Raw genomic sequence first — 14,916 nt, forward strand, 5'->3', positions numbered from 1 at the left:
TGAGCTGGTTTCTTTGTCTTCTAATTGGAAAGTGGTGAACAAAGGATTCACCAAGGGGGAGCTAAAAACACTGTGTTTAAAATTAAACCCTGTTACGGTAAGACCAGGTGAAGGCTGAACAGGAACCCTAGACCTCTTTCTCACCGGGTCATAACAGGGGCGAGAGCAGGTAATGGCACCGATACAGACATCAATGTACCAGAAAAAGAGTTGGGGGAGGGGGCCTGAGTAGGACTGGAACAATGAATGTTTGACATACCCCACAAAAAGAGAGGCATAACTAGGACTCATGTGGGTACCCATAGGAACACTTTTTATTTGAAGTAAGTGAGTGGAGTTGAAGGAGAAGCCGTTCAATGTGAGAACAAGTTCAGCAAGGCGGAGGAGAGTGGTGATGGATGGAGACTGTTTGGGCCTCTGTTCAAGGAAGAAGCGGAGAGCTCTCAGACTGTCCTGGTGGGGGATGGAGGTATAGAGAGATTGGATGTCCTTGGTGAAGAGGAGGCAGCTAGGACCAGGAAACAGGAAATTCTCGAAATGATAGGGTGTCAGAATAGTCACAGAGGTAGGCGGGAAGAGACTGGACCAGAGGAGAAAAAGTAGAGTCAAGATAGGAAGAAATAAGTTCAGTGGGGTAGGAACAGGATGAAATGTTGGGTCTACCAGGACAGTCTTTGTGGATTTTGGGAAGGAGGTAGAAGCAGGCTATCTGTGGTTGTGGGACTAGGAGGTTGAAAGGTTTAGGCGGAAGATCTCCAGAGAAGATGAGGTCAGTGACAGTCCTGGAGACAGTCGCTTGATGTTCGGTGGTGGGGTCATGATCCGGGGGAGGTAGGAGAAGTGTCTGAGAGTTGGCGCTCAGCCTCTGCATGGTAGAGGTCGGTACACCAGACAACAACAGCACCACCCTTGTCAGCAGGTTTGATCACAATGTTGGGGTTAGACCCGAGAGAACTAAGTGGAGCAAGTTCAAAGGGAGACAGGTTAGAGTGAGTGAGGGGAGCAGACAAATCAAGACTGTTAATGACATGCTGGCAGTTTTCAATGAAAAGATCAAGAGTGGGTAAGAGGCCAGAGGGAGGGGTCCAGGTGGAGGGAGAATACTGGAGGCGGGTGAATGGGTTCTGTGGTCAGGGGGAGGGCTCCTGGCTAAATAAGTGTGCCGGAGGCAGAGGCAATGGAAAAAGAGCTCAATGTCATGCTGAGTGCAAAATCCATTGAGGTGGGGTTATACGGGGGTTAAAACTGAGTGCGTTGTTAAGTATAGATCGTACAGTGTCAGATGGGATGGTCAGAGGGTATGGTGAATACGTGGAAAGTGGTCAGGTTAGAAGAAGGGGTGGGGTCAGAGGGAAGTGAAGAGGAGGAAGGATCTGGAGGGGTGTTAGTGTTAGAGAGGAAGAGAAAATGTTTTTTGTGAATGCATTTAATAAGACAGAATATGAAAAGAAACTGCTGAGCAGGACAGCTTTGAGATGAGGTGAGGTAGTGCTTCTGGAGAGAGGTCAAGTGTGTACATGCGGTGGCGCATGGCACGGAGTGTGGATCGCAAGATGTGGCAGGAACAGCAGTCCGAGGAGCGTTGAATATCTCGGCGATACCTGAAATCCTGGGTAGATTCAAAATATGAAGGATGGAACTTCAGTTGGAATCCATGTGGAATAAGTCAGAGCTGAAGACAATTGCTCAAGAAGGAGATGAGGCTGTGAAAACCAATTTTGGTAGACACCATATCAAACACCAGGAGGGAAATGGAAAGCAATGAAAGTGAACAAGTTAAAAGAGACAAACGGAAATCCCGTCGGAGAGAAGAGCAGAACTTCAGGGTAGGCGTTCCTGGAAGAGATGTGACAGTGCATTAAACATTAAAATAACAGCAAAATACTGCGGATGCTGTAAATCTGAAATAAAAGCAGAAAGTGCTGGAAATACACAGCAAGTCTGGCAGCATCTGTGGAGAGAAAGAGTTAACATTTCAGTTCTGTGACCTTTCGTCAGAACTGGCAAAGGTTAGAAAGGCAATAGGCATCTACAAGCAACCAATGAGGGAAAAAGAAATGCGCTAATGTGCGGAATACCTTTGATTTCAGACCCACCATCATGAAACATTTTTTGTCAGCTGGACCATCAAGCCAGCATTCTATACACGAACAAAAATGTGGCTTTAAAAATAAACAGAAGCATTTTTCATACTTGTCACCACTGGTCATTTATCATTATTGCAATTATATTGATTGAATTATTTCACTTGGGTCTTTGCAAAGTAACTTTAGGACGTTGAGCACTGAGATCAAAATCTTTACTAGCTGTTCTTATCCAAATTCAGGCACTTATACATTTATTTTACACAGATTATCACTTATGAACTTGCCTGGAGTTCAATTTGTGTTTTCTCCCTGAGTTCTAAGTGATACATCTTGTATTAGGCTTATCCCTTTCTATTTTAGTCACTCTCTGTTCAACCCATTATGCTGCAGTCAACACAGCAGACAATTCTGTTCATGATCTTCCAATCTCCCACCATAACTTCGGTGGCAGACCAATTGAATGAACCCTCCCCAGAGAAAGAGGAAAATATAACTGCAGTAAGTTTGGACAACTTTTTTGCAAGAAAACTCTTTTCATGTGTACTTTCTTAATCTGAAGGTAAATTACCACCATTTTTCTTCCCGTTCCCTCGCTTTTCAGGGTCTTTCTTTTTGCTCCTTCACCACTTCCATCACAAGTTTGCCAATTTTTTTGCTTGAACCAGTTCAGCATGAAGCAAGAATCAAGGGGTAACATGCTTCTTGCTTATTAGAATTAGAACATTACAGCGCAGTACAGGCCCTTCGGCCCTCGATGTTGCGCCGACCTGTGAAACCATCTGACCTACACTACTCCATTTTCATCCATATGTCTATCCAATGACCACTTAAATGCCCTTAAAGTTGGCGAGTCTACTACTGTTGCAGGCAGGGCGTTCCACGCCCCTACTACTCTCTGAGTAAAGAAACTACCTCTAACATCTGTCCTATATCTATCACCCCTCAACTTAAAGCTATGTCCCCTCGTGTTTGCCATCACCATCCGAGGAAAAAGACTCTCACTATCCACCCTATCTAACCCTCTGATTATCTTATATGTCTCTATTAAGTCACCTCTCCTCCTCCTTCTCTCCAACGAAAACAACCTCAAGTCCCTCAGCCTTTCCCCGTAAGACCTTCCCTCCATACCAGGCAACATTCTAGTAAATCTCCTCTGCACCCTTTCCAAAGCTTCCACATCCTTCCTATAATGCGGTGACCAGAACTGCACGCAATACTCAGGGTGCGGCCTCACCAGAGTTTTGTCCAGCTGCAGCATGACATCGTGGCTCCGAAACTCGATCCCCCTACTAATAGAAGCGAACACACCATATGCCTTCTTAACAGCCCTATTAACCTGGGTAGCAACTTTCAGGGATTTATGTACCTGGACACCAAGATCTCTCTGTTCATCTACACTACCAAGAATCTTCCCATTAGCCCAGTACTCTGCATTCCTGTTACTCCTTCCAAAGTGAATCACCTCGCACTTTTCCGCATTAAACTCCATTTGCCATTTCTCAGCCCAGCTCTGCAGCCTATCTATGTCCCTCTGTACCCTACAACATCCTTCGGCACTATCCACAACTCCACCGACCTTCGTGTCATCCGCAAATTTACTAACCCACCCTTCTACATCCTCTTCCAGGTCATTTATAAAAATGACAAACAGCAGTGGCCCCAAAACAGATCCTTGCGGTACACCACTAGTAACTAAACTCCAGGATGAACACCACCCTCTGTCTTCTTTCAGCTAGCCAATTTCTGATCCAAAGCTCTAAATCACCTTCAACCCCATACTTCCGTATTTTCTGCAATAGCCTACCGTGGGGAACCTTATCAAACGCCTTAGTGAAATCCATATACACCACATCCACTGCTTTACCCTCATCCACCTGTTTGGTCACCTTCTCGAAAAACTCAATAAGGTTTGTGAGGCATGACCTACCCTTCACAAAACCGTGCTGACTATCGCTAATGAACTTATTCTTTTCAAGATGATTATAAATCCTGTCTCTTATAACCTTTTCCAACATTTTACCCACAACCGAAGTAAGGCTCACAGGTCTATAATTACCAGGGCTGTCTCTACTCCCCTTGAACAAGGGGACAACATTTGCTATCCTCCAGTCTTCCGGCACTATTCCTGTCGACAATGATGACATAAAGATCAAGGACAAAGGCTCTGCAATCTCCTCCCTAGCTTCCCAGAGAATGCTAGGATAAATCCCATCTGGCCCAGGGGACTTATCTATTTTGACACTTTCCAAAATTGATAACACCTCCTCCTTGTGAACCTCAATCCCATCTAGCCTAGTAGTCTGAATCTCAGTATTCTCCTCGACAACATTTTCTTTCTCTACTGTAAATACTGACGAAAAATATTCATTTAACGCTTCCCCTATCTCCTCTGATTCCACACACAACTTCCCACTACTATCCTTGATTGGCCCTAATCTAACTCTAGTCATTCTTTTATTCCTGATATACCTGTAAAAAGCCTTAGGGTTTTCCTTGATCCTATCCGCCAATGATTTCTCGTGTCCTCTCCTTGCTCTTCTTAGCTCTCCCTTTAGATCCTTCATGGCTAGCTTGTAACTCTCAAGCGCCCTAACTGAGCCTTCACGTCTCATCCTAACATAAGCCTTCTTCTTCCTCTTGACAAGCTCTTCAACTTCTTTAGTAAACCACGGCTCCCTCGCTCGACAACTTCCTCCCTGCCTGACAGGTACATACTTATCAAGGACACGCAGTAGCTGCTCCTTGAATAAGCTCCACATTTCGATTGTGCCCATCCCCTGCAGTTTCCTTCCCCATCCTACGCATCCTAAATCTTGCCTAATCGCATCATAATTTCCTTTCCCCCAGCTATAATTCTTGCCCTGCGGTATATACCTGTCCCTGCCCATCGCTAAGGTAAACCTAACCGAATTGTGATCACTATCACCAAAGTGCTCACCTACATCTAAATCTAACACCTGGCCGGGTTCATTACCCAGTACCAAATCCAATGTGGCATGCCCCTGGTTGGCCTGTCTACATACTGTGTCAGAAAACCCTCCTGCACACACTGGACAAAAACTGACCCATCTAAAGTACTCGAACTATAGTATTTCCAGTCAATATTTGGAAAGTCTTCTGATAAGACCTTCTATTGAAGGTCTTCTGATAAATTTGCATGGGGAGTATTCAGTGCTTATTAATTGAATACTGCAAAGCCTGTGCCACTGTGACTAAAAATCATTAAGTAAGAACCAAGCAGACGTGACCCATGGTAATCTCTATCAAGAAAGCAAATCACATAAATGCAAATGTCTTTTTTGAGGATCAAAATAACTACAACCCCTATTCACCTTTGAACTTCATCAGCAAATTTCTTTGCCAGTGGATTTATTTCTCTGTGAAGCATCTTGGGGCATTTTTCCATGTTAAACAAAGCTATATAAATGCAAGTTTCTGTTGACTAATATTGTTCCCCAAACACAAGTTATGAGAATGAGTTGTACGCCTTGCCTGCTCCTATAGGATTTCCCACCACTCTTGAATGGCCCATCAAGGAGAGACCAAGCAAACACATTTCTCCTGTGGGATCAGAATCATCAGAAGAGGATGGCAAACCTGTTGTACCTTACCCTGAAACAGCTTGCAGTATGATTGGGGGAAAAGATTAGTAGGAGGTGACATGTCCTTTCATTGCAGAATGGAAGATAGTGCAGAATGTCTAAAGGAGGGAATAAATTAACGTTGTGATGAAAATGAGAGCTACTAAAGTGAATAATTCCTGAATTTTGTTTTTTCAAGGTCACAACATTTCCTCTTTCAACCTTTCTGATGTGAAATGACATAGTGATGCATAGATGAGTAAAATATTCAATAACAAATTTTTGTAAAAATATTTCAATTCTTCAGCTCTAGAGGCTACAACATGAATACATTCATAAAGAGAACTACTAGAGGACATCATGAGTTTGTTCATTCTCTCCCCACACCATTCCACACACACCACGCCCACGTGTGTGCCCACGCACACCAAAATGCTTTTAAAGAAATAAAATCAATATATAGTTAATGCAGTATCTTTAACCAGTGAGAGGAGGTGTACAGTGAACTTGTGAGCAACTCATTTTTAGTCCCCTCAGTCCCCTAGGTGACTAACCACAGTTCTTAACAATTATCCGCCAGATAAAATCCAAGCGGTATTTTTCCTCTGATTTTACACTTCCTTCTTGTGAGTAAGGACTTGCCATCTGTGAGTTGTCTTCACTGAAATGAGATCAGGAATTCACCTTGTTTCTGTGGAAGAGTTAATCCCATAAGTTTCCATGTTAATGCCTAGAGTTTAATAGGTTAAACATTCTTCTGTGAAGATCACCAATAATTATTTCTAGGGTCATTTGTACAGAAAGAGGGCCGGCTCCAGCAAAATCTCCACATAGCCAGCATATCTTGTAAAATCATGAACTATGGATGAAAAATTGGGGACTGTACCCAGAATTTTCCAGTATGTGGTGGTTGAGGGCAAGGTTCATCTGCCACAAGGGTTCAGAACATTTATGCTGGATTCCATAAGGATCAATAATTGATTGAATATGCGAATCAATGAGTAATTTACAGAATCAAAGAAAAAAGTTCGAGAAATGGCTTTCAAAAACCATGTGCTTAATAATTGTCAACTATCCTTTGGCTTGGTATCCATCTACGGTGGCTCATCTCCTGACAATTCAAAGCCTCCCACGATTTAAAAGGATCAAGTCAGGAATCACCTGGAAGGGTGCAATGAAAGCTTGGCACCATCCAGGACAAATCAGTAGTCTGCAATTGAACCTAATATCCACCCCTTTCGCAGCTGGCATACTGTGGCTGCAGTATGCACTTTGTACAGGAGACATCGAATGGTTACTACACAGAAGAGGGCCATTCAGCCCATCGTGTCCATGCCAGTTCTCTGCAAGAACAATTCAACTAGTCTGCCCTTTCCCTGTAGCTGTGCAATTTTTTTTTAGTGCTGTCCAATTCCCTTTTAAAAGCCGCAATTGAATCTGCCTCTACCACACTCTCAGGAAGTTCATTCCAGATCCTAACCACTTACTGTGTAAAAAGGTTTTTTCTCACATTGCCGATGGTTTTTTTACCAATTGCCTTAAATCTGTGTTGTCTGGTTCCCGACCCTTTCACCAGTGGGAACAGTTTCTCTCTATCTATCTCTACTGTCTAGACTCCTGATGATTTTGAACAGTTCTTTAAATCTCCTCTCAAACATTTTCTTCGCTAAGAACTGCAGCTTCTCCAGTCGATCCACGTAACTGAAGTCCCTCATCCTTGGAACCATTCTTGTAAATCTTTTCTGTACCCACTCAAAAAAAACCTTCACGTCCTTCCTAAAGTGCGGTGCCCAGGATAGGACTCAATTCTTCAGTTAAGATGAACCAGTGTTTTAGAAAGGTTTGGCATAACTTGCTAGCTTTTATATTCGTTTTATTCTATTTTTTACTCTATTTATAAAGCACAGGATCCTATATGTCTTCATCACTTTCTCAACCTGTCCTGCCACCTTCAATGATATATGCACATATACCCCCAGGTCTCTGTTCCTGCACCACCTCTAGAAATGTACCCTTTATTTTATATTGCCTCTCCTCATTCTTCCTATCAAAATGTATCACTTCAGACTTCTTTGTATAAAATTTCATCTGCCACATGTCTGCCCATTCCATGAGCCTGTATATGTCCTCTTGAAGTCTATCACTATCCTCCTCACAGTACTTCCAAGTTTAGTGTCACCTGAAAATTTTGAAATTGTTCCCCGTACACCTAAATCTAGGTCATTAATATAAACCAAGAAAAGCAGTGGTCCTAACAGTCACCACTACTCTGTTTCCAGCCAACTTTGTATCCATGCCGCCACTGTCTCTTTTATTCCATGGGCTTCAACTTTGCTGCAAGCTTATTATGTAGCACTTTATCAAATGTCTTTTGCAAGTCCATGTACACCACATGATTGTATATGTCTGATGTGGCTCAGTTCATAGCACAGTTGCCCCTTAGAAGGTTGTAGGTTCCAGTTCAGGACTTGAGCACAAAAATAAGGCTGATATTCCAGTGCAGTACTGAGGGAGTACTGCAATGTCAGATATGCTGTCTTTTGGATGTGATGCTAAACTTCCATCTCGGGTGTACGTAAAAGAATCAATGGCACTATTTCGAAGAAGAGGGTGGAGAGTTATCCCCGCTGTCCAGACCAATATTTATCCCTCAGTCAACAGCACAAAAACAGATTACTTGGTCATTATTGCACTGTTTGTGGGAGTTTGCTGTGTGCGTGTTGGCTGTCTCGTTTCCTACATTACAACAACGACTACAATTCAAAAGTGTTTCATTGGCTATAAAGTCATTTGGGACGTCTGGTGGTCATGAAAGGTGCAATATAAATGCACGTCTTTTTTTGCCCTTATCAACCTCATCTGAAAACTCAACCAAATTAGTTAAACACAGTTTGACTTTAACAATAAAAGCGAAATACTGCAGATGCTGGAAATTTTAAATAAAACAAAGTGCTAGAAACACTCAGCAGGTCTGGCAGCATCTGTGTAGAGAGAAACAGAGTTAACATTTTAGGTCTGTGACCTATCATCACAACTGGAAAAATTTAGAGATGTAATCAGTTTTGAGCAAGTGAAAGGTGTGGGGGGTGGGAGGAAAGAAGAACAAATGGGAAGGTCTGTGATAGGTTGGAGGGCAGGAGAGATTAAATGACAAAGATGCCATGGAACAAAGGCAAAGGGTGTGTTAATAGTGGTAATAAAAGATGAAGCATTTGTCCAGAGAGAGTGTTAAAGGCAGAATAATGAACAGCTCTGTTACTGTTTTGCCTGCCAATCTTTGATTCTAGTTTACCTGAGCCATATCCGTTCTTGCTGCACTGAAATTGCCCCTCTTGCGATTAAGCGTTAAGCACAGTACAACAACTTGCCAAGCTTGGTTCAACAGTACTTTGCAAGCCCATGATCACTCCCACCTAGAAGGACAAAAACAGCAACATCATAGAAATACCATCACTCCTGAGTTGTACTCCAGATCATGCATCATTCTAACTTGGAAATATATTGCCATTCCTTCATCATTACCCTGGGTTAACCTTCTGAAATTCCTACCTAACACCACTGTGAGCGCATCATCATGAGTGATTCAAGAAGAAGGCCTGCTACCATCACCACTACCTTCCAAGGATAAATAGGAATGGGGATTAAGTGAGTCTTTCCCAGAACAACAGGCTGCTTTTAAAGAGAAAATGGTTTGAGTACAGTTGAGGTACATTTCCACAAGGGGGAAAGATAGGGCACTCAAAGCCAGAGCTCCCTGGATAACAAAGGGAATAGTGAATAAGATGAAGCAGAGAAAAGATGTTTATGACAGAAGTCAAATTGATAATGCAAGTGAAAATGAGGCTGAATTTAGAAAGCTTAGAGGGGCAGGGAGAAAGGAAATAAGAGAGACAAACAGAGAGTGAGACTGAAAAATGAGAAGAGACTGGCAGCAAACATAAAAGGGAATCCAAATGTCTTCTGTAGGCATTCCAAGGAGGAAGAAAAGCACTAAACATCTGATGAGAGAAAATCTGGTTTATTTGAAGGCAATTGTTGGCTTAGTCTTGTGCTACAACATGACTTGAAAATAACTATCACATAAGGGAAGGTGGGGGCAGATGGGATTGCAAAGAGAACTTTGAACAAGATGACTTTTCGAAAGTCTGCTGTCTTTGGAGATTACAATATCCTGAAACCATTGCAGCAGTGAACAGCTGCAGGCACTCTTCGGATTCATACTTCTAATTATGACCGATAGAGTGCCTGCTGTGATTTTTGAGGAAATATCTAGAAATACTGATCTTCAATTCTCGCAATGTCCTTGATCTACCTGCCAAGTTGCAAAGGACAGGCACCTGCTGAAGGCAATATCGGCTGGTGCGGACTTGCATGATAAATAAAGGTGCTTAAATATGGACTGATTTTTATTTAAAATGAAGTTTCTAGCAAGAAGCAGCATTGTTGCTTGGGGGCAAAAAAAAAGTTCTGGGTGTTTAGTTAGTGGGCACGTGTGACACAGGAAAAACATCTAGTTTGGTATCTGGTACAATGATGTTTTAAGTTTTAACCATTGTAGTATATTAGGTGGACTTTTCACTTAGTTTTAGTATTTTTGTCTTGGTCAGAAGTTTACAGGTTGAAGCTGCACGCCAGGATTTCAGCACATAGTCCAGTTTGATATACCAGTGTAATAAAGATCTGCATTGTTGAAAGTGTTGTCTTTTGGATAGGTGTTAAACCAAGACTCTTTCAGTGGTTAAGAAAAACACTAAAGATTCCAGCGCACAATTCTGAAAAGAACAGGAAGCTCTCCCCATGTCCTGGCCAATATTGTTCCCTTAACTAACACCATTAAAAACATATTCGCTGTTCATTTATCTCACAACCTTTACATTTTAACATTCTCAAACTTGTTTTCAAATCCCTCCATGGCCTTGCCTCTCCCTATCTCTGTAACTTTCTCCAGCTCATTACCCGCCCAGATATCTGTGCTCCTCCAATTCTGGCCTCTTGCTCAGAACCGATTTTAATCACTGCACCATTGGTAGTTGCACCAGCTGCTTAGATCCTAAGCTCTGGAATTCCCTCCCTAAACTTCTCTGTGTCTGTACCTCTTATCTCCTTTAAGAGCCACTTTAAAACCTACATCTTTGACCAAGCTTCTGGTCATCTGCCCGAATATCATCTTTGTAGCTCGGTGTCAAATTTTGTTTGAAAAGACTCCTGTGAAGTGTCTTGGGATGTTTTATTACATTCTGCTTCTTCTTCTTTGGCCTCCTTGTCTCGAGAGACAATGGGTAAGTGCCTGGAGGTGGTGAGTGGTTTGTGAAGCAGTGCCTGGAGTGGCTAAAAAGGCCAATTCTAGAGTGACAGACTCTTCCACAGGTGCTGCAGATAAAATTGGTTGTCAGGGCTGTTACCCAGTTGGCTCTCCCCTTGCGCTTCTGTCTTTTTTCCTGCCAACTGCTAAGTCTCTTTGACTCATCACACTTTAGCCCCGCCTTTATGGCTGCCCGCCAGCTCTGGCGATCACTGGCAACTGACTCCCACGACTTGTGATCAATGTCACAGGACTTCGTGTTGAGTTTGCAGACATCGTTAAAGCGGAGACATGGACAGCCGGTGGGTCTGACACCAGTGACGAGCTCGCTGTACAATGAGTCCACGGGGAGCCTGCCATCTTCCATGCGGCTCACATGGCCAAGCCATCTCAAGCACCGCTGGCTCAGTAGGGTGTACATGCTGGGGATGTTTGCCGCCTCGAGGACTTCTGCGTTGGAGATACGGTCCTGCCACCTGATGCCAGGGATTCTCCAGAGGCAGCAAAGATGGAATGAATTGAGACGTCGCTCTTGGCTGACGTACGTTGTCCAGGCCTCGCTGCTGTAGAGCAAGGTACTGAGGACACAGGCCTGATACACTCGGACTTTTGTGTTCCGTGTCAGTGCGCCGTTTTCCCACACTCTCTTGGCCAGTCTGGACATAGCTGTGGAAGCCTTTCCCTTGCGCTTGTTGATTTCTGCATCGAGAGAGAGGTTGCTAGTGATAGTTGAGCCGAGGAAGGTGAACTCTTGAACCACTTCCAGAGCGTGTTCGTCGATATTGATGGATGGACCATTTCTGACATCCTGTCCCATGATGTTCATTTTCTTGAGGCTGATGGTTAGGCTAAATTCATTGCAGGCAGCTGCAATCCTATCAATGAGTCTCTGCAGACACTCTTCTGTGTGGGATGTTAATGCAGCATCGTCAGCAAAGAGGAGTTGCCTGATGAGGACTTTCCGTACTTTGGTCTTCGCTCTGAGACGGGCAAGGTTGAACAACCTGCCACTTGATCTTGTGTGGAGGAAAATTTCTTCTTCTGAAGACTTGAACGCATGTGAGAGCAGCAGGGAGAAGATGATCCCAAACAGTGTAGGTGCGAGAACACAGCCCTGTTTCATGCCACTCAGGATAGGAAAGGGGTCCGATGAGGCGCCGCTATGCTGAATTGTGCCTTTCATATTGTCATGGAATGAGGTGATGATACTTATTAGCTTTGGTGGACATCCAATCTTTTCTAGTAGTCTGAAGAGACCACGTCTGCTGACGAGGTCAAAGGCTTTGGTAAGATCAATGAAAGCAACGTAGAGGGGCATCTGCTGTTCATGGCATTTCTCCTGTAGCTGTCGAAGGAAGAAAAGCATGTCAATGGTGGATCTCTCTGCTCGAAAGTTGCATTCTGCCTCTGGGTAGACACTCTCAGCCAGCTTCTAGAGCCTGTTTAAAGCGACTCGAGTGAAGACTTTCCCCACTATGCTGAGCAGGGAGATTCCACGGTAGTTATTGCAGTCACCGCGGTCACCCTTGTTCTTATAGAGGGTGCTGATACTGGCATCACGCATGTCCTGTGGTACTGCTCCCTCGTCCCAGCACAGGCAAAGCAGTTCATAGAGTGCTGAAAGTATAGCGGGCTTGGCACTCTTGATTATTTCAGGGGTAATGCCATCCTTCCCAGGCGCTTTTCCGCTGGCTAGAGAATCAATGGCATCACTGAGTTCTGATTTTGTTGGCTGTACGTCCAGCTCATCCATGACTGGCAGAGACTGGGCTGCATTGAGGGCGGTCTCAGTAACAATTTTTTCCCTGGCGTACAGTTCTAGGTAGTGCTCCACCCAGTGAAAGACACTATAAAAATGCAAGTTCTTGTTTCTGTTTTGGGAATCTTGCTATGCACAAATGGTCTTTGTCTGCACAACAACAGGATGACTAGAAGTTTTTTTTCTCTTGGGTAGCTGAATTCCTTTGATAAGCACTCTTCCAGAGGGATCTATGGACAAAAGAACTCAACAAAGTAATAGATGATGGACCAAGTTATAGATTCTTTCATGTTTTTAAATATAGAAAAATGATGGGCAGAAATGATAAGCTGGTCCATTAAACCTGCCCCACAACCCATGGAGCATCAAGTCTAAAGACTTACCCAGCTACTGACTCCATGCCTCTCTCTGGCAACTGTCTGATACTAAAACAGACTGTTGGCAACCTTAGTAACATATTTGACCCCAGGATGTGTTTCCGATCATATATTCGCGCCATCACTAAAACTGTCTATTTCTACCTCAATAATTTTGCTCTGCCTCAGTTTTTCTGCTGCTGAAACCCTCGTACATGCTTTTGTTACCTATCGGCTTTACTATTCCAATGCACTCCTGGCTGTTCTCTTACATACTACCCTCTGTAAACTTGAGGTATTCCAAAATGCTGCTGCTCATGTCCTGATTTGCACCAAGTCCCGTTCACCTTTCACCCCTTTGCTCGCTGACCTACATTAGCTTCCGGTCAAGTAATGCCTTGACTTTAAAATTCTCATTATTGTTTTCAAATCTGCCCATGGACTTGCCCCTCCCTATCTCTGTAACGTCCACCAGCCCCACAACTCTCTGAAATATCTGTGCTCATCTGATTTTTGGCCTCTTGAGCATCCCCGATTTTAATCGCTCCATCATTGATAGCTGTGCCTTCAATTACTTAGGTCCTAAGCTCTGGAATTCCCTCCTTACACCTCTCCACCTCTCTGAGGATGTAACTAGCAGACTAGAAAAGGGAGAACTGGTGGATTTGGTATATTTAAACTTTCAGAAAGCTTTTGATCAGGTCCCACACAAGTGGTTAATAAAAAAAATTAAAGCACGTATGATTTGGTGGGGTGGGGGGGTGTGGAATATACTGGCATGGATTGAAAACTGATGGACAGAAAACAGAGAGTAGGAATAAATGGGTTATTTTCAGATTGGCCAGCTGTGACTAGTGGGGTACCACAAGGATCAGTGCTTGGGGCCCCAGCTATTCAAAACCTATAATAATGATTTGGATTTGCGGATTAAATGTAATATTTCCAAGTTTGCAGATGACACAAAACTAGGTGAAAGTGTGAGTTGTCGGGAGGATGCAAACACATTTCAAGGGGATTTGGAGAGGATGAGGGTGTGGGAAAAAATTTGCCAGATGGAATGCAATGTGGCGAAATGTGAGGTTATCCACTTTGGTTGGAAAAACAGAAATATAGAGTATTTGTTAAATGGTGGGAGGCTGGGAAATGTTGAACTTCAAAGGGACTTGGGTGTCCTTGTTCATGAGTCACTGAAGGCTAACATGCAGGTACAGCAAGCAATTAAAAAGGCACATTATATGTTGTCCTTCATTACAAGAGGATTTGAGTATCGGAGCAAACATGCAATTATATGGAGCTTTGGCGAGACTGCACCTGGAGTATTGTGTGCTGTTTTGGTCTCCTTATCTAAGGAGAGATATACTTGCCATCGAGGGAGTGTAATGAAGGTTCACCAAGCTGACTCCTGGGATGGAGGGATTGCCCGATGAGGAAAGATTAAATAGACTGGGCTTTTATGCTCTGAAGTTTAGAAGAATGAGAGGTGATCTCATTCAAACATATAAAATTCTTACAGGGCTTGACAGGGTCGATGCAGGAAGGATGTTTCCCCTCGCTGGGCAGTCTAGAACCAGGGGACACAAGTCTCAAAATAAGGGGTAGGCCATTTAAGACTCAGATGAGGAGGAATTTGTTCACTCAGAGGGTGGTGAATCTTTGGAATTCTCTGCCCCAGAGACCTGTAAAGGCTCTGCCATTGAGACTGAGATCGGTAGATTTATACATATTAAAAACATCAAGGAATACGGGGATAGTGCAGGAAAATGGTGTTGAAGTAGATGTTCAGCCATGATCTCATTGAATGGTGGAGCAGGCTCAAAGGGCTGAATGGCCT

Source organism: Heterodontus francisci, chromosome 10, assembly GCF_036365525.1.
Source record: "Heterodontus francisci isolate sHetFra1 chromosome 10, sHetFra1.hap1, whole genome shotgun sequence".
In the NCBI taxonomy this organism is placed as follows: Eukaryota; Metazoa; Chordata; class Chondrichthyes; order Heterodontiformes; family Heterodontidae; genus Heterodontus; species Heterodontus francisci.